Source organism: Lygodium microphyllum, chromosome 11, assembly GCF_053477565.2.
Source record: "Lygodium microphyllum isolate KBCC chromosome 11, Lygodium_microphyllum_v1.1.10, whole genome shotgun sequence".
Taxonomy (NCBI): domain Eukaryota; kingdom Viridiplantae; phylum Streptophyta; class Polypodiopsida; order Schizaeales; family Lygodiaceae; genus Lygodium; species Lygodium microphyllum.
In genome coordinates this window covers 5,111,185-5,131,935 of record NC_141145.1, presented here as the reverse complement: position 1 = coordinate 5,131,935, position 20,751 = coordinate 5,111,185, and the positions used below count along the sequence as shown (strand labels likewise).

Genomic DNA, 20,751 nt, shown 5'->3' with positions numbered 1-20,751 from the left:
AACCTGGAGCATCTGGAGAAAACTGGGAGCTATGGTGCATGCTTTGGAGCATGCAAACTGAAGATAAACTAGAGCTGAAGATGAAGATACAAACAAGGAAGGTAAGAGCTCCTCTTACCCGTATATTTGGTCTGACAAAAATGCATGGTATGACAATCTATAAAACGGGGGAAATCTGAGAGAAAAGTATTTAGCCTACTCTTATGTACATCTTCTCTCATTTTATTTACCTCATTCATGGTCTAATGAAGCCCGATTTGTACCCAAGTACTTGAGTGACTTTGGGGCAAGCAAAGGGGGAGGATTTTGAAGGTGTATGGGTTGTTATGGACTGAAAAAACGAGTCATAAACAGGGCAGCCCACTGTTGTTGTCCATTTTGATGAACAAACAAGTGATTCATGTGATTGAAATAGAAGAAATTGACCTCTTAACATCAGGGCTTTACCCATTAATGATTAGAGGAGCTTATTCATGAGTTTATGTACACGTTTTGAGCTTGATTATGGGCTGGAATTTTCTGTTTTAAAACAGGGCTGAAGTTAAACTTATGCTCCATCAATGCATTTCATGTACTATTGGTCCATGTCTTGAATGTACTTGAGTCTACCATCAAAATACTAGTTTCTTGAAGTTGTAATCCGTCTATGTACATGAGTTAAAAGCCATTTGAACTTGCATTTGGTATATGAATTTGGATTAAAAATCTGAGAATATCCTTTTATGTAATGGCTTATTTTTCCAAATGCATTTGATGTAATCAAGATAGTGACATTCATTCCATTCATGTATGCTAAATACACAGAAAAAGCTTGATATCTTCTTCTTCAACCAAGCCATTTCTAAAACCTGAATCTTGTCAAACTCCATTCTTTTTCCATTCTCCAAGCCTTGAATCCCATACTTTTCTTCTGCTCTAAGCCCCGGTGGTAGACCTTCAACCCCTAACATGACGACAGTGGTGAACCCGACGTGAAAGGTCCGATGTGGAAGAGAAAGTACAATGGGAGAATCATCAAGTTCGGGAGGAGATGCCTTGCAACATTTGGTTCGTCTGATGCAAGAAAGCCAACAACAACAATTGCAATTTCAGCAGTAGTTGCAATTGCAACAACAACGGAGACAAGAAGAAGAGTGGAATGATGCCGCCGCCATTAAAGCTTTGGAAACAGTTGGGCAAGAGCTCAAGCAATTTAATGGGCAAAATGTATCCTCTTTTATCCGCCTCTATACTGACAAGATGGTCTTCTTCGAAGTTCCTCAACATGCTTGGAGCCGACCGTTTGGCTGTGCATGGTCTCCAAGACCGAATTCATGGTCTTTTCCAAAAAGACGCGGGATGGTCCGCATTCAAGAAGGCTCTTCAAGAAGAAAATTTTCTTGAAGATTCTGGCCTTATGACAAAGAAAGTTTTCACTGAATGGGTTGAAAGGCCCAATAAAAATCTAACCGCCATTGCTCTTCATCGCGAATTTGAAAGCAAATTTTCTCAACTAGATCCTGAGGATCAACAAAGTATGGAAAGCCAGAAGATTGAATTATTTCTAAAGGCTGCAGATCCTTTCCTTCAAGAAAAGCTAACTGATCAAGTTGAAGATCCTGACTCTGAGACGGGATTGAAGACTGCTTGGAGTGATGTCACTGAAGCAGTTAATATGATTGCTCGAAGAGAGCGGTTGTGCCTAAGATGGGGATCAACCCCTGCACCAACCGAATCCATGAAGGAGCCTATTCCTGTTTCTTGACCTCCTGTCTCTATGGCCAAGCAACCAAGAAATTCTGTTGTTCCATCTCCAAAGAAGGATGCCATGGATAAGCTAATTAAAAGCATGCGGGATCTCCATCTTAATCTAATGGAGATTAATTCCAAAGTGGAAAGGCTTGATGTGAAAGTGGAAGAAAGGGGATGATCAACTACCCAAAGACCTGTACGAGAAGGCTTCAAAAGACGTTGTATCTAGTGTGATAGCCTACAGTATGATAAGAGGGAGTGCGGTGCATTCCGTGAAGCTGAAGCACAAAAATTAGTCTTTTGGAAGGATGGTAAAATTCATGCAACCAAAACCGGGCTTCCTCTTGAGCCAAATTTTGGCAACGGTGGCATGAAGAAAAGATTGGAGGATTTGGCAACAAGAACAAAAACTAATGCAAAATCTAAAGTGTGGATGCAGGCCTTAGATCGCATGGAGCAAGGCAAGGCAACCAAAGATGATTTAACTACTGCCAGTCAATGCATCCGAGGAAGTACCGGATGGACCAAGCCAGTTGATTCATTTTCATCTTTTGCTCGGTTAGCTGAAATTAATAATCATGAAGCCATGATAGAAGAAAAAAGAAGAAGAGATGAAGATGTTGTCGGTCCTTCTTCTTCAGGACCAACTAAACGCGTGACAAGAAGTAAACCAGATCAGCAGAAGGCTGCTGAAAATCCATCACCACCAGAGCTTGATATGGGAGATGCTCCTCAAGCAAGAAGACAGAAGGAAAAAGAAAAATTAAACATCCTAGTTACAAGTTGCAGTCTGACATAGAGACCGCAACGGATCTTAAGCAGATCCTAGAAGAAAGGATTCTTGGAAGTAGAATTGAATTTACATTAGGTGAAATTCTCAGAATTGCAAAACGAGGATTTCATGATGTAATAATTGATGTAATTAAACAAAAAAGACAATATGTTGGCGAGGAAACTGAAGAATTTGTGCATGCTTTTTTGCAAGCACTTCATGTGTATTTGCAGGATGAAGAGAAGCTGAAAACTGAAGGGATTCGATTGGAGGCAATCAAAGAATTGATTGCAGCCATAGAAGCCAAAGATTAAGACATCTATGAAGCACAAATTGAAGAAGCTGTTATGGTGGGGACTTCTCAATCTAAAGTGCAGCCCATGCTTAAGAAAGAATCTCATCTTCACAACATGCAAGAAGAAAGTGATGCTCACTTTATTCCTAGTAGTCACTACTCCCGTACCCATTGGGCAAGGGTGACCACTGAAACCATTGTTAAGATTGGAGAAAAAGAGACTCCATGCATTGCCCTTATAGACCATGGCTCAGAGATTAATGTCATGTCAAGAAGTCTCTACGAGAATGGCGGATGGCCCATTGATGTGGAACCAGGATGGTGCATGAAAGCATCCAATAACTCCTCTGGTGATCTTTATGCAGCATGCCCTTATGTACAAGTTACTATTGGTAATGTAAAAGATGAATTTCATTTCTTTGTTCAACATTCCAGCAGCTATCCTATCATTCTTGGACAACTTTTTATTTCTGAGTCTCGTTTAGAGACAAAGACCCTTGATGATGGTTCATCATATGCTCGGATAAGAAGTAAGGATAATGATAAAGCTGTCCAATTCTTGATTGTATGTGTAAATCATCACCCAAATAGAGATCGATTGAGAGATCATCTTGTTCCTCCTAATGCCCGAGAATTTAAGGGTTTTCGGGTAGCACTGCTATAAGTGGAGGCTATGGCAGTGCATCATGTTATAAAAAATTACCTTCACATGTAAAGGGGGCAAGGCCAAAAGCTGACTTGCAGGTTTTTATGGCCAATAGTGTGGGATGTTATAAACAGTTTTCAACCATGAATAGGGCTGAAAGAAAGCATCTATGTCATGTGGAACAAGAACTAAAGAAAATTGATGTTTTTCCTATAGATGAAAAAATTTCAAGGCTATTTTATGGGTTGAATTATAATGATGCAATGGCTAAAATATATGCAGCTGTTCATGCAGAAAATCAAGCTAAAAATCAGTCCATACAAGTATGCACATTGGATATGTATGACATAATTCAAGAATCTGCAGATCATGAAGCTTTTGGACATCCGAACAAGGAAGAGGTAAGAGTAGAAACAAAGTATAAGACAGTTGATAAAAAGGTCAAGCCAGTGGCTACTCCTCTAACACCCAAAAGTGATGGACTAGCAAAAAGGATATCCAAACAGCCAAGCCTTTGTGATCCCAAAGATTGGTCACCAATTTACAGCAGACAGTTTACAAGAGCTGAAATTTGGTGAAGAATCTTTTCTCTTGCCCAGCTGAAAAGCAAATCTTCATGCAGATGATAAAGAATCATGGTAAAGCTTTTTCATTTCAGCCACATGAAATTGGCTGTGTGGATCCAAGCGTCGTGGCACCAATGGTGATTTTTATGGTCCCACACGTTCCTTGGAATCTTAAACCAATTCCGGTACCAAGGGCTCATTTGCCTAAGTTATTGGAGCTTCTAAATGAAAAGATAAAAATGCGAATATTGGAGCCATCTTCAGCTCCATATTCCAACCGATGGTTTACCTTGCCCAAGAAGAATGGATCTCTGCGATTCATTTAAGATTTACAGCATGTCAATAAAGTCACTATTAGAAATTTTGGTTCGGAGCCAATTGTTGATGAATTTGCTGAAGTTTTGCAGGTAAAGCAATTTATTCCATGGGAGATTTATATTCAGGCTATGACCAATTTCAGCTTGCTTTGGAAAGACAAGACATTACCACAATGAAGACGCTTCTTGGCTTAGTCTGCATGTGTACTCTACCTCAAGGGGCTACGAATTCAGTAGCTCACATGATGAATGCCATGCATAAAGTGTTGAGAGATTATATTCCTCAATTAACCCTTCCTTTCCTTGATGATGTACCAATCAAAGGATGTGAAGTTCATGAGAAGAATGAAGAACTCAACGAACTTGGATGCCGCAAGTTTGTTTCTGATCATATTAATGATTGTGCTCAAATCTTGTCTAAATTAGAAGAAGTCTATCTTACTCTTTCAGGTGCTTAATCTGTTTTTGGAGTCGAAGAAGTTCTTGTGGTAGGGCATATGTGTGGTCCATATGGCCGAAAGCCTTCTCCATCCAAGATTGATGCTATCAGCAAAATGCAGGAAATATGCACAAATGTTTCGAAGGTGAGAAGATCTCTTCGTGCATATGTCTTCTACCTTATTTGGATCCCACATTTTGCTCATGTTGCTAAAAATCTTTATCAACTGCTAAGGAAAGGCCAAAAGTTTATATGGGAAAAAGAACATACTCAAGCTATTCAAAAACTAAAGAAATTTTTTATTTTAGCCCCCACCTTAAAGAGGGCTAATTACTCTAATGGACAGCCTATTATACTCACAGTAGACACAAGTCCTATTGGAATAGGATGGGTAGTCGATCAAGACGACCTTGAAGGCAACAGATATGCAATTCGCTTTGGAGCGAAGGTTCTTAATGAACGACAAAGAAGGTATGCTCAAATTAAAAGAGAACTTTGGGAGTAGTAACTGCATTGAAATGTGACGGGGATTACTTCATGGGCGCACATGTAATAGTTGAAACAGATTGCCTTCCACTCTTGGGCATGATGCCAACTGTTCCACTCCTGACATAGCTATGGTAAGGTGAATAGCCTATATTAAATCCTTAAATCCTGATTTGAAACATATTGCAGGAAGAGATAATCCAGTTGTTTGCTGACATGCTTTTGCATGCCAGTTATAAGGATGAAGAAGAAATGATGGATGAGGAAGAATCAGAGTCTATATTTGCTAAAAATGATGCTGTAAATGCAGGTTCAAATCTGAAAACAACAAGTACAGCTGTACCTAATGATGGTTTAGCTGTAAAAAATGCAGGTACAACAATAATTACAGCAAGTACAATAGGTTCAGCTGCTAAAACAAATTTTACGTCAGCAAAGAAGGAATAAGCAACCAAAGAAGGACAGTGGGCAGCTGATAGACAGCATGCTCAATGTTTTGTTATGGTTTATTCACACTTTAAAGAAGAATATTATGAAGATGATTAGCTAAAAATTGGCCAATTTTTTAGCACTATGACCAAGAAGGAAGATTGGACTAATGAAGCGTTTAAGAGAATCAAGAGAAAAGCTTATGGCTTTTTTCTTAAAGATGGCTACCTTTGGAGGCATGTGAAAAAGAAATGAAGGGCACGTGCTCGAGTCTTAGGAGAAAAAAAAATACTCAAAGACAGGTCATGTAAGAATTTCATGAAAGCCTATTGGCTGGTCATAGAGGCATATGGGGCACTTTTGCCAAAATAAAAGAGAAATTTTGGTAGCAAAACATGTATAAAGACATTGAGCATTTTGTTAAATCTTGTCATGTTTGTCAAATGTACTCTATGGTTAAGCATAGAGATGGGCTTCAGCCTACCTTTCCTTTATCCATTTGCTATAGATGGGTTTTTGATTTAGTAACCATGCCTATAGGAATTTGGAACATGAGATATCTAGTACTTGGTAGGGAAGATCTCATAAATCAAGTGGAAGGAAAAACCTTGACAACAAAGTCTACTCAAGTTGTTTGTAGATTTTTACTTGAAGAAGTATTTTGCAGGTATGGTTGTGTTGCCAAAGTAACTACTGATAGAGGCGGATTGGATGCTGATGAGGCTCGCCATTTCTTTGCTCAATTGGGAATCAAGCTATCTCTTACATCAGCCTACAACCCTGAAGGCAATGGTAAGAGCGAAAGAGGTCATTAACCAATTCTTAAAGCTTTAGCAAAATCTTGCAAAGGAAAGATGAGGGAATGGCCTAAAATGCTACCATTTGCATTATGGGCTGATAGAACTACCCATAGTGCAGTAACAGGTTATATGCTAGCTGAACTAATATATGGACAGCCACGTATTATGCCTATTGAAGAGTCCATTGTCACATGGAGTATCTTACCTTGGGAGGAAGGCATGAATAGAGAAGAATTGCTGACTTTGCGCATAAGGCAACTTGAAAGAAGGCCAGAAGATGTCAAGACAGCCATTGAAAGGCTTAAAATAGCAAGATTAAAGAATAAGAAGAGGTTTCAGAAGCATCAACTCTGTCCAAGAGCTATTCAAGAGAATGATTGGGTACTTGTCTATGATAGCAGCCTGGACAATCAATATAGTGCTCATAGAAAGTTAGCCAAGCGATGGTTTGGACCATATGTAGTAAAAGTAGTACATAATAATGCTACTTGCTCTTTGGCTAAAATGGATGGAACCATGGTAAAAGTACCAATAGTCAGGAAACGTATCGAGCTCTTCAAACGAAGAGAATCTTCAACTTATGAACTTGATGACTTGGATATGAGCCATCTACTTGAAGACAAGCAGGAAGAAAAAGACTTAGAAAATGAAGATGAAGATATATAAGAAGAAGACCCTCCTTAAACCTGTAATCTTGTGAAATGGCACATGTCGGAGGATGTGTAGGTTAGGAGGGGGTGAATGTCAAAGAGTTTATTGTTCATAATATAAATCATGGGATTTTTATGAACACAGAAGAACTTTACTAGGATTTATATGAGGAATTTGCATACATAATTCAGTCATTGTTACCCAAAAACCAACTTAGTTACATAAGTTCTTTTGTATTTAGCATACAATTTTCAGTTGTACCATGTATATTGATAAAAAAAAATAAGTCTATGGGAACCTACAACTTGGTCAGCTGGAAGAAATAGACAGTCTGCAGGATAAATCAAATTGATTCAAGTGGAAAATATGGTTAGAAATTATGAAAAATGCCAAAAGTCCACTAGGTTCATGGGGGACATGAAGTAATGAACCAAAGTGACCTAAGTAGGTCAAAAAGTAAAGTGGAACTAAGCAGGATGTAGCCCGCAATTTTCGGCGCAAAATGCGGGCCTGCACAACTTGGAGCATCTGGAGAAAACTGGGAGCTATGGTGCATGCTTTGGAGCATGCAAACTGAAGATAAACTAGAGTTGAACATGAAGATACAAACAAGGAAGGTGAGAGCTCCTCTTACTCGTCTATTTGTTCTGACAAAAATGCATGGTATGACAGTCTATAAAAGGGGGGGAAATTTGAGAGAAAAGTATTCAGCCTGCTCTTATGTATGTCTTCTCTCATTTTATTTACCTCATTCACGGTCCAATGAAGCCCGACTTGTACCCAAGTACTTGAGTGACTTTGGGGCAAGAAAAGGGGGAGGATTTTGAAGGTGTATGGCCTGTTATGGGCTAAAAAAACTAGTCATAAACAGGGCAGCCCACTATTCTTGTCCATTTTGATGAACAAACAAGTGATTCATGTGATTGAAATAGAAGAAATTGACCTCTTAACATCAGGGCTTTACCCATTAATGATTAGAGGAGCTTATTCATGAGTTTATGTACAATTTTTGAGCTTGATTATGGGCTGGAATTTTCTGTTTTAAAACATGGATGAAGTTAAAATTATGCTCCATCAATGCATTTCATGTACTATTGGTCCATATCTTGAATGTACTTGAGTCTACCATCAAAATACTAGTTTCTTGGAGTTGTAATCCATCTATGTACATGAGTTAAAAGCCATTTGAACTTGCATTTGGATTAAAAATTTGAGAATATCCTTTTATGTAATGGTTTATTTTTCCAAATGCATTTGATGTAATCAAGATAGTGACATTCATTCCATTCATATATGCTAAATACACAGAAAAAGCTTGATATCTTCTTCTTCAACCAAGTCATTTCTAAAACCCGAATCTTGTCAAACTCCATTCTTTTTCCATTCTCCAAACCTTGAATCCCATACTCTTCTTCTTCTCTAAGACTCGATGGTAGAACTTCGACCCTTAACACGACGACAAAGAGCCCTCGAGGTGTACTTTCAGCCCATGTATGGAGGATGGGGCTGAAAATGGACTAGGACCAAAACTGGTACAAAATAGGTGGCTGTCTAGATGCAGACTGCAGCCCAAAACATATGTCATGGTTAAGTTCCAGCCAATACGGTCTCCTTGAGGTGTGGAAATTCATCCAATATAGATGTTGGGTGCCAAGAGGCTTCCTCTATTGGTAGGCCTTGCCATTTGATTAGGTATTCATGTATGGAACGGTTGCGGAGTTTCTTTTCACGTTGCCCAATGACCCCTTCAGGAATGTACTGAATAAGGCCCTCCTCATCTATGGGTGGTAGCTCCTCTACATGATCTTTGGGAGTGCCAATGAAAGGTTTCAATTGGCTCACATGGAAGACATCATGGATCTTAGTAGTGGGAGGGAGTTGGAGATGGTAAGCCAAGTCCCCGACCTTCTTAATGATTTTGTAGGGCCCATAGTAACGATGTGCCAACTTGTTGCAAGAATCATCCTTTAGTGTGGCCTAACGGGACTTGGGGACCTTGAGGAGTACCAATTCACCCTCTTGAAAGTCAAGGGGTCTTCTTTTTGCATCAGCATGGATCTGCATGTGCTCTTGAGCCCTTTTGAGGTTTATCTTGCATTGTTGAAGTAAAGCTTGCATGCGGCCCAACTCTTCTTTTCCAAGGGGATTGAGCTTTTCATTGAAGATCACAGTAGGAAGGGGCACCCGATAACCATATAATGCTTCGAAGGGAGAGACTCCAATGCTCAAATGAGTGGAGTTGTTGTAAGAAAATTCAGCCAAGTGCAGCCATACGTCCCAAGAATTCTGCACATCATGACAAAAATGTCGCAAATAAGTTTCAAGCCATTTATTGACTCTCTTGGTCTGCCCATCCGTTTGGGGATGATAGTAGGCTGTGGACGGAGCCAATTTAGTCCCCATGGAGCTAAAAATTGTCTGCCAAAACTGACTCATAAATTTGGTGTCCCAATCATGTACTATGACTTGGGGTAAGCCATGAAACTTAAAAACATGCTCCATAAACTGAGTGTCAACTTGAGATGCTATAAACTGGGATTTTGTAGGGATGAAATGGGTTGCTTTAGTGATTTAGTCAACTATCACATATATGCTATCCCAACCCTTCTTGGTTGTAGGTAAACCATTGATGAAATCCATGGCAATGTGGGTCCATTTTTCTTCGGGGATAGGTAAAGGCTGCAATAATCCACCCAGTTTAAGAGTGCTATCTTTATTTTGTTGGTAAGGCACACATCTAGACACAAAGTCTTTAAGATCCCGCCATAGGCCTTTCCAATGGAAGCTTTTCAAAACTCAGTCATCTGTTTTGAAGACTCCTAAGTGGCCAGCAATCGGTGAAGAATGCATCTCTTCAAGGATCCTTTGGGTGAAGGGAGAGGCATGGGGAATCACAATATGGCCATGGATCCAAATGAGGCCATTGTGGAGCTGATATTGGGAATTGTCATCCATGACACCTTGCTGTAATTTTTGGAAAAGAGGGCTGAATTCAGCATCAAGGAAGTATGCCTCTTGGAGCTCTTCAATCCAATCATGGTGGAGTTCAATGATGGATGAAACCTTGCATGCCCACATGTGAGAGAGTGAATTAGCCACTACATTGTCCTTGTCCAGGTGTTGGTAATCTCAAAGTCATAGTTTTGTAGGGTAGCCACCCATCTATGTTGTTTGGGAGTGAGGTTGGGCTGAGTCAAGAAGTATTTGAGCACACGGTGGTCACTTTTCACCTTAAATCTACTACCACACAAGTAGTGATGCCACTTTTTGATAGCATGAATGACTGCCAACATCTCCTGATCATAGACATGCACCTCTCTCTCTTTATCATCCAATTTTCGGCTCTCAAATGCTATTACCCCGTGTTCTTGCAGCAAGACTGCACCAATACCCCGTCCACTAGCATCACACTGGATGGTAAAATCCTTTGAAAAGTTGGGGCATACGTGGATGGGGGACTGAAATGAGCAAGTCTTTCAACTGCTGCTGAAAACTGCGGTCGGCCAATTCATCCCATAGGAAAGCCTCTTTTTTCAACTTGTCTATTAATGGGCCTACAATTATGGCATAATGGTGAATAAATCTCCGATAAAAAGAGGAGAGGCCAATAAAACCACACAAGGAGGTAGTGGTAGTGGGGTGGGTCACTCCCGAACACATTGCACTTTCTTAGGATCAGCTTGGATGCCTTTTCCACTAACAATGTGTCCTAAGTACTCAACCTCTGTTTGCATGAAGACACACTTGCTTTCTTTGGCAAATAGCCGGTGCTCTCTCAGTACATCAAAAATTTGCCTGACATGCTTCAGATGATCATGCAGTGACTTGCTGTAAATGAGTATATCATCAAAGAATACCAACACAAACTGGAAAAGCCATGGCTGCAATATTTTGTTAATTAAGCTCTGAAATGTGGTGGGTGCATTAGTGAGCCCAAATGGCATGACAAGGAAATGGTACAAGCCACGGTCAGACCGAAAGGCTATTTTGACTTCATCACCCACCCTCATTCTGATTTGTTGGTAATCGGATCGCAAATTAATCTTGGTGAAGTAGTGTGCTCCCTTGAGTTCATCAAGCAAGTCATCAATTCGAGGGATGGGGTATCTATTTTTGACGGTGATCTTATTGAGATCACGGTAGTTAATGCACAACCGGAAAGATCCGTCCTTTTTCTTAACCAATAGAACCGGGGAGGCATAAGGGGAAGAGCTAGGCTCTATGAATCCCATCTCAGTGAGTTCCTTGACTTGCTTTGCTACTTCCTCTCGTTCACATTTAGAGAGTCGATATGGGGGTTTATTGATGGGCTTGGCATGGGGCTTCAAGTCAATCGGGTGATCCACCGATCTCTGAGGGGGAACGGTATAGTGGGGGGTTGAAATAGGTCCTCATATTCAGCCAAAAGCGCTTTTAGTGCTGCATTTTACTTCCCCAAGGTGTGTTGGTCATCATTATCCTTATGCAAATGCAAGACAAAGATTTGGGAGCGTTTCTTGAATTATTTTTTGAGTTGTCTTGCTGTTATAAGCTGAAAATCTGCATTTTCTTTGATTCCCTCCAAGCGTACAAGCTACCCATGCATTATAAACTCCATATACAACTGAGAGAAGTCCATAGAGATTTTTCCCAACTGCTGAAGCCAATCACATCCCAAAACAACATCCATGGGGCCCATATCAAGGGTAATTAAGTTTACCTTTGCATTGTAATTTTCAACCAGCCTGAGAGACACTTGTGTGCATACATGGGAGCTCACTTCCTCATTTCCATTGGCCACTTGAACCCAAAGAGGTTGCTGTAATTCAGTGGGAACACACGTCAAATGGCCAAGAGTTGATTTATTCACAAAACTATGCGTGCTGCCACTATCTATGAGGATGTATACACTCTTGCCATCAATGTTACCATGCACTCGTAGAGTGTTCGGGTTCCTAGAGCCATTCCATGCATCCATGGAGATCGAGCAAGTTGATATAGTGGTGAATGAGGGGTGCCAAGGGTCATTCCCAAGCATGTCATCAATGGGGCAGCCACCGAGGTCAAAAGGGAACCCGTCCGGTGAGTCATAAAACTGATCGGTATCAATATCCTCCTCACATTCAGCATTTTCAGTAAGTGTCATCACTGGAGAGTTGTCATGCAAGTCCTCTTCTAACTTGTCACTATCTTCTAGCACATACATGCTATTAAACTTGACAATGGCTTTCTTAAAGGGGCATTTGGATCCATGAACAGTCATGTACTTATCCCCGCATTTAAAGCACAAGCCTTTGGCTTTTCTATCCTTGACCACTTCAGGAGGAATGAATTTTTGACCGTTAGGGCTGAAGCCATTCCTTGTCTTATTTTCAGCATACTTTGGGTCACTTTTGGAGGGTGGTGCTATCCCAAAATTGCCATATTTCCTTTCAGCATTAAAAGTGGGGTAAGTAGGAATTTTGGGGCTACCATTTCCTGCATTGTTGATGCAATAATTATTAGCATATGGGGGTTGCCTGATAGGGTATATCTATTGTCCTGCAATGGGCTGCATGCCCTCATTGCGGCAGTATTTTTGACCATAGCGTTCAGCCAATTCTATGGCTGCAAATAGGATGGTTGGCTTTTGAGCCATTACATTAGTTGAGAGATGCGCATCTAGCCCATAAATGTATTTATGTAATTTGGCCTCATCACTGACTACCTCAACATACATGGATAGGTTCATAAATTGATTGGTGTACTCCCTCCCGATGAGATTTCACTTATCAAACTAATATCATTGTCTAGCCAAGCATTCTTCTTCCACCGGGGAGACAAAAACTTGGATTATATGCATCTTGAACTCTTCCGAATCACGAAACTGCTGATTTTCTCTTTGAACGAATCTCTACCATGTGTGGGCAAAACCTTCTAAATGAAGGGAGGCAAAAATGATCTTTGCCTCATGGATACAGGGGTAGATGAGAGAATAGGCTTCCAATTTAGAGGTCCATTCCTCTAGTTCAGCTGGGGATGAGGACTGCCCATTGAATTTAGTAAACACAATCTTATCACGCAGCTCATTTGGGCCTTGCTTCCCATGAATGCCATGTGCTACATGCTGCCCATACATGCCTTGCTGTCCAATCCCCGTCTGTCCAAAATTTCCATGGGGGCCATGCTGCCCTTGCATTACATGAGTACCAAATTTCCCATTAGGACCTTGCTGACCAAAATGTCCATGCTGCCCATTACCATATGCATGTTGCCCATTGCCATATGCATGCTGCCCATTGCCATGTGCATGTTGCCCATTGCCATGTGCATGTTGCCCATTGCCATATGCATGCTGCCCATTGTCATGTGCATGCTGCCCATTGCCATATGCATGCTGCCCATGCACTCTGTGCATTCCATGCTTCCCAAGATTTGCATTGGAGCCATTCCCTTGAGTGTGCAAGTAGCTTCCGTTACAGGGGAGTTGGGGTGCAATGATGGGCTTGAAGGATTTGTAACGGGGGAGGGAAGGAGGGGTTCATCATGTTGAGTGGAGGGCTCACCTATCTCATAAGTGCTATGGGGAATGCCATGGGTACCACCGAGACCTTGTGGGCTATGCCCGGTCTCCAATGGGAGGGGGGGTTTAGCCTCACGGGGAGGGACATACTCCTTGGGTCGATCTAAGGGGGGCAATGGTAGGGATGAGGGCGCCCATGCGCTCTATGAGTAGGTCCATTTTGGCCATCATCTCGGAATGACAGTGATCTTGGCGGGTTTCCATCTCCCTATGGTGTTGCTCCATCTCTCAATGTCATTCAGCATGATGGGTCTCATGTTGGCATAAGGTTTGGTTGAGCAGAGATAAGCGATCTATCTCGGGGGCACCCTCTTCAAACATGTCTTCACGATCCTCTTGGGCTGAGCTAGGATCGTTCATTGAGGCACGGGAGTCCCTTATTTCACGCTGAAATTCATCCTGGGTCTTTGCTTTATCCTTGTGGCCTGCCATCCCAAGTGCAGTCCACCAGACCCCTTGTTACAAAAATGACGATATCTTAAGCTAGGGAACTCCGATCACCAAACTTTTTGATTCAAATGAAAACTCTCGATCCCTCTACGAGGCTATACAAAAATATCTCTGACAGTAAATGATTAGGGCTTTACTGTAATTACTTTTTGTGGGCTGACTGTGTAGCACTGCTGCCTGTCCCACAGTACCTCTGGGCACAAAACTGAGTGTATCTCCCAAACCGTAGGGCGGAATGGGGAGGCTTTTAGTTCAGATCGAAGGGGAAGATGCCCTCTTCGAATCAAGATATAGAGCCCACACTCAATCACAAAGAAATCTTTGTTGTAATCAACTTTTACGGGCTGAGTGTGTAGGACTGTTGCTTGTCCCACAGTACCTTTGAGCACAAAACTGAGTGTATCTCCCAAACCGTAAGGCGGAATGGGGAGTTTCTAGTTCAGATCAAAGGGGAAGATTCCCTCTTCGAATCAAGCTATAGAGTCCGTACTCAATCACACAAGAAGGTTTTGCTTTAATCAGCTTTTGCGGGCTGACTGTGTAGGACTGGCTATCTGCAATACCCTTCAAAAACTCCCTCAAGGAGCATGCCTTATCCCAATGGTGAGGGTCTTATCCCAGTCATTAAGGAGCATGCCTTATCCCAATGGTGAGGGCCTTATCCCAGTCATCAAGGAGCATGCCTTATCCCAATGGTGAGGGTCTTATCCTAGACATCCAAGGCCTCAATAGTGGCTCTCAATGCCACATAAAGCCATACATCCTTTGCATCCATAGGTCATTGCTAAGACCATTTCCATAATTGCATACCCTGCCCTTCCTGCATTGCATCCACCATAAATTACCAAGTGGTTCGTGATATTACCAATGCATGTACGGGCTTGTAGACTCAAATGATGAGGGTTCAGACTATTCCATCAAATGTACTTGCACCTGCAATAATTTTTTGGGCTCCGGATCAACGGGAGGTGGGCAAAGTTTCCCCCGGGCCGGGTTGTGCACCCCTTCAGGGTCTTTGATGGCAAGGGGGGTCACCCCTCTTTTGTCTTGCCACCTCGCCTGGCATCGGGCTTTTTCTCACCCAGAATATACATGGCAAAAATTTATTAAGTAAACACCTAGCATGAGATGCATTTCAGGAATCAAAATTTTGGACTTTTCATGAAGTGCATGGAATTGGAATGGGGAATATGGATAGAGAGCTTACTGGTAGTGACTCACTGCCTACTCACCCTTATACAATGGATTTTTTAAATCACTTCTTGGCTCAGCCAATTCACAAGAAGCCAAACGGGTTATGGGTAAGCAAAAATATAATCACAATGAAGCTTCAGCATGAGTAAAATCCATTTCAGTGCCATAAGATCAAAGGGAAATGACTGAGATTAATATTCAACATGCATTCAATGTCTGGGACTCCTATTATCTACTTGGACTCATACATTCTCTCAAACAAGTGGATGGGATTCAACAAGAGGCTTAAATGGAGAGAATGAGAGCCAAGAATCGGTTACCTTGAGTCTTTTGGAGAAGAAGGCAGCCACTAATGCCACCTCAGTCCTTCATGAGAGCTCCACTTTGATCCCACATGCTCCATAGCTCCAAAATGGTTGTGCTCTGTCAAAAAAAGGTGAAGTCAAGGCAGGATAGCTCAAGGCCTTCCCATGAAGAGTTCTTGCTGAAATTGAAGTTCTACTCCATAGCCATGGCTGCCCACAAGTGTATGCCTTCAAATCTTGCTTGTAATCTTCTTCCCGTGCTTCTTGATGACTGAAATCTTGAGCTAGGCTTGAAGAGGGACTCCCGGGGACCAAGAAAAGACCAAAATCTTCAAGATTTCTGAGCTTGATAAGGGGAGTCCAAGAGCTGAGGAAGATGCCTCTAATGTTGCCCAAGAAGGTTGCCAAGAGCCAGGAGTGAGGTCAGGAAGGAGAGGAGGGCTGGGGGGCTGTCCACAGCAGGCCAAGAAGCAGCCCATTTTTTGCACCGCAAATTTCAAGGTTGCTCCTAGGGCTACAGGCCAGGGTAGATCAAGCTTATTGCTGCTCTATATGCTGCTCCAGCTGAAGGGAAGGCATTGGGATTAACCATTCTTACTCGGGAAGAGGGGGGAAGCAAGATTTCTGAGGTTCTTGGGTTGGAGCTTCCATGGCAGCTTGGGGAAAGGAGGAGAGAAAATGTCTTCTTGAAAAGTAACTGAGTTTTTGGCCTTCTCTAACTGTGCTGCCCTCCTTTTTGCCCAAAACCCTAAAAAAACTTGCATGAAAATTGTGACGACCTGTCAAATTTTTCTGCTCGCCTCCAGATTTGTCCATGGTTCTTGGGAAAGCTCCAAGAAAGGCTGCCATAGTCTTCAAGAGGGGTGTCAGCCTGCCTGAGTACTCCTGTGTACCAATGAAAGAGATGTAGCTGGAGTTTTCTAACTGTGGGAAAGTGTGAGAGCCCTATATCTATGGGAAAATAGAAGGATCAAGGACAAAGCTCTGATACCACTTGTAATGAAAGAGACCTAACTGTCCTAACTAAGGGGAAGGAGAGATAGAAGGGCTGCAGAAGAAGAGGGAGAGGAGAGAGAAAGGCCAGAAGAAGAGAGAGAAAGAGGAAGAAAGGAAGAAAAAGAGAAGGAAGAAGAAGAAGCCATGGAAGCTTGAGAAGGTGAAAAGAGAGTTTCTTGATAATTTTTGTCATGCCTCAAAATACTCTCTTACACCTTATATATCGTCAGTGTGACTAGTAATCTTCCATGCCATGTTCCCGTGATCCTCGTTCATTACACTACTAATCTAGCCTTGTATGCCGGTGTTACGCGAGCGGTGATCGAGAGCAAGCCTCTCTCACAACCCTATAACGAGACGTTAAGGAGTGCCGGTTGGGATAATTGACTTTGTTGGATACACAACACAACTTGAAAAATTCAAATATTTGATAAAACACCACAAAACAAGACTAAAAACAATGCCTCTTATAGCTCACAAAAAATTTAAAACCCGTATGTGGGTAGAGCATCACACAACCACACAATGGAAATACCAATAATTCGAAAGCAAACCAAGAGAAATATATTCTCGTACCTTCCAAATTCCAAATTGGCATGACAAGAGCTCGCTCTAGCATGCGACCCTCCACTCTCCTCTCTCATAAAATACAATTGTAATCAAGGGGGAAGGCCCTTAACTCTTCAATCTCCTCTCCTTAGATAGTTTTCTATCCACACTCACACACATTAGGCTTTTTGCTTTCAGCTTTTGGCTTTTGCTTTTCTACTGCTTTTCACTATTTTCGTTTTTTCTGCTTTATGCATGTTTGTAACTTGTTTGGATAATAACTTTGTCATGTGAACTCCGAATATAGTTGTTCGGGTACTCAAAACAATTGGAACACATCTGGTCAACAAGTTTATACAGACAAAATTACGAAATTCGATCAAAAATGAGCAAAAATATTGATGTTTGTAAATTGTATCATTTTTCTCCATCTTTTATCTTGGATGACTTATTCCCTTCCTTGGCCTATTGTGCTTGTAATTGCACACACTTTCACCATACATGTCCTCTTTTTCTTCAAGAAATACTCGCTGATGATGTAAAATGTACGATCTTTTCGTTGATCCTTGAGTCTTCAAAATATTCTCTGGATATGAACCTGTTTTTTTATGCAGTGTGCCCTAGCAAGAATATGCTATGAAATGAACACCGTGTCCAGTCTTTCATGATTTGGAAAAATATGCAATGTTGGATCCATGATATGCAACCAATCAATCGATGCTACACGCAAAAATATGTATGCATTGAAGAACTGTGCCTAGCCTATCTAGATGTGATTGTGCGTCATGCAAAATGCAAACAAAATTCCTTGTTAATTTAAAATTCCTTATCCTCACCTCTCAACTCTCATAAAAAAGATATGATATACTCCGCTCCACCCATCCAAAATCTCACGATCACTCTAGAATTTGATGGTCCTCAAGATGTTGACCAAATATGAACAACCCTTCTCACAATTGATGGCGTCCTTCACGACCCTCGAACTCACCCAACCACCTTACACTCTTAACCAGAGGTTCCTAACTTTGTGATGAACATCCCAAATGGTGTATGCAAGAAATGTGCGTGCTCAATGACAGGTGCTCACTCATGTGCGCGTGCATCTAAAATTTACTGCATATAGCTGCAGTGGACCTCATGCCGTGCTAGTGCTCAACCATGGTGCAAAATGTGCATAATCCCAATCCATGGCATGGAAGTATTTGATAAGAACAGGAGACAACCCCCGAGTGCAGTGCATCAACAAGTGCAATGTGAACTGCTCGTGAACCCATTATCCCCGTGATGTGCAAGAGTCTTGACAAGAAAATATACCTATCTCCTCAATGTTCAGTAGCTATTGACAAACACAAGCTTCATCCTGTTCAAAAAAATACCAAGCTCGACCAAGGCTATCAAGTTTCACACTCAACAAATCAAACAAAATGATCGAAGAAAATCCTAGGCTAAACAAACACAATAAATCCAACTACGAAATAACAAAACAAACTGTCACGCAAACAACTCCATTCCCTTAATGAACATGTGCCCCAAATGAGCATGCCAAAGAGATACATGAGGTAGAGACCCCATAGACAAAGCATGATCAACTGTAGATCTAGTAACAACTAAGGGGCAGAGGCTGCTAGCCTTGGCACCTCTCACAAGCACAACCATGTAGAGTCTCCAAAAGATACATGATATCCTGTGCCATCAAGTTGTCCAACGGACATGAGACTACATGTCAATGTAGGTACATGACATACATTGTGCATAACAAAACTTCTATCAGAAGGATATTGCAACCTAACATCACCAATGCCAACAATCTCAAGAGACCTGTCATCACCCAAGTGTAGAGAACCCGAAATAGAATGGTATGAATGAAACCACTCTTGGCAAGATGTCACTTGAAACGATGCACCTGATTCTAAGAGCCAACACTGTACATACATAAAGTGTATCTTTGTCATCTGTGAAACACTAGATGAAGCTTGTACAAGGATATAATCCCCATCAAAATCCTCGGGCTGCATAACATTGAGCTCTTCAATCTTAACACTCGACTTAGTAGGTACTATGCTATAGTCAGAAGACTTATCTTACACTTTCTCTTTTCCCTTCTCTGTGCGCCTTTCATTGCATAGTTCATGAAACTGTGGCCTTATGTGGCCTTTCTTTCCACAATGATGACATGTCAAATTGGCATTCCTACCACAGGATTTGGTGCGTGAATTTCCACAAGACTTGGACCAAGATTTTTGCAAATCCCATCCACAACCACTATCACGATCATTCTTTTCATTTCTATCATTTCTACCTCTAATGGTCAAAGCATGAGACACACATGAGGTATCCAAAGTCTTACGATTTATTTCTTTCTACAGAAGAGAGCTCTCAACATTAGATAGCTTCAGAGTAGTGGCAGAAGCACATAAGGTAGTGCGGAATACATCCCAAGACTCATTAAGCGTTCCAAAAAAGAACAATAGAGTGATATCCTCTTTGAAATAAATGCCCTACAAACCGAAGTTCTTAAGAATAGCATGAAATTAGTGTAGATGAGCTAACATGGTTACATTCTCTTTCATGCGGAGATCCATAAGCTATTTCAGCTAATACATTTGACTTGCAGGACTTTGCTTGGCACACCAATCCCTGCCAAACTTGGCTCTTCCAATAGGCATAATTCATACAATCAAGCTTATTGATGTTGAAGATAGCACTGTCATTGGAAGAAGATGCCATATTGTAAGCTAAAACAGTGCAGATAGTTCAAAATTGCTTGCTGTAAACTATAGAAAGTGACAAAAAACCACCAAAACCAAGGAAAAATGGCGAGAAACGAGTATCTAATGATGCTGCCCACCAAGTACCATCAAAAGTACATCAAACCAAGATGATTAAGCATGAAAAATACATCACAATAGTCTGGAGATATATGCTTGCTATAATAATTTGCAGTAGTGTACGATGAGAGCTGACTAAGTTACTATACAACATCGAAACTTCTATAACAACACGTATCGAATCATTCAAGAACATTATCAATCAACTTGCTGCCTGTTGGTGATGCCATTCCATGAAAGCAATTGGTAACACAACTTCTTGACACTGTAAAAAGGATTACTTATGATAATATTATTACCATATTATCTAACAAAGTTGGGAGCAATTTTGATCAAGCTTGGATATCTCTGATTGAATGTTCACAATGAAATGAACGACGATGCATAAATCAAGAAACAACTATGATCTTACGAGAGGACATAGTAAAAAAAAATCAATCAAGCTTTACTTTCTCGAAGATATTCCTCTCCACGCTTTATACATAGGAGTCATCGTGGCGGTAACTTCTCTCATAGCAAGTTTTTTAATAGACGTTATTCTTATTGTAATAGAAATTATCACAGTACAAATGATTTTCAGGTAAAATAATATGAGAAAGAATATGGTATTACTAATAAACAACATGTTTATCCACAGATTATTCTCCTTATGACTACTACAAAAAGAGTGATTATCAAACCCATCTATATTTCAAGAGGCATTTTTATTTAGATCGTAATAGAGCATATGTTGCTACACATGACAACACTATTGAA

General features: G+C 41.1%; 1 pseudogene; it reads left to right on the top strand.

The window, feature by feature from the left end:
• LOC148028498 (uncharacterized) overlaps positions 1-20,751 on the top strand; it is a 120,720-nt pseudogene that overhangs the window by 7,670 nt on the left and 92,299 nt on the right.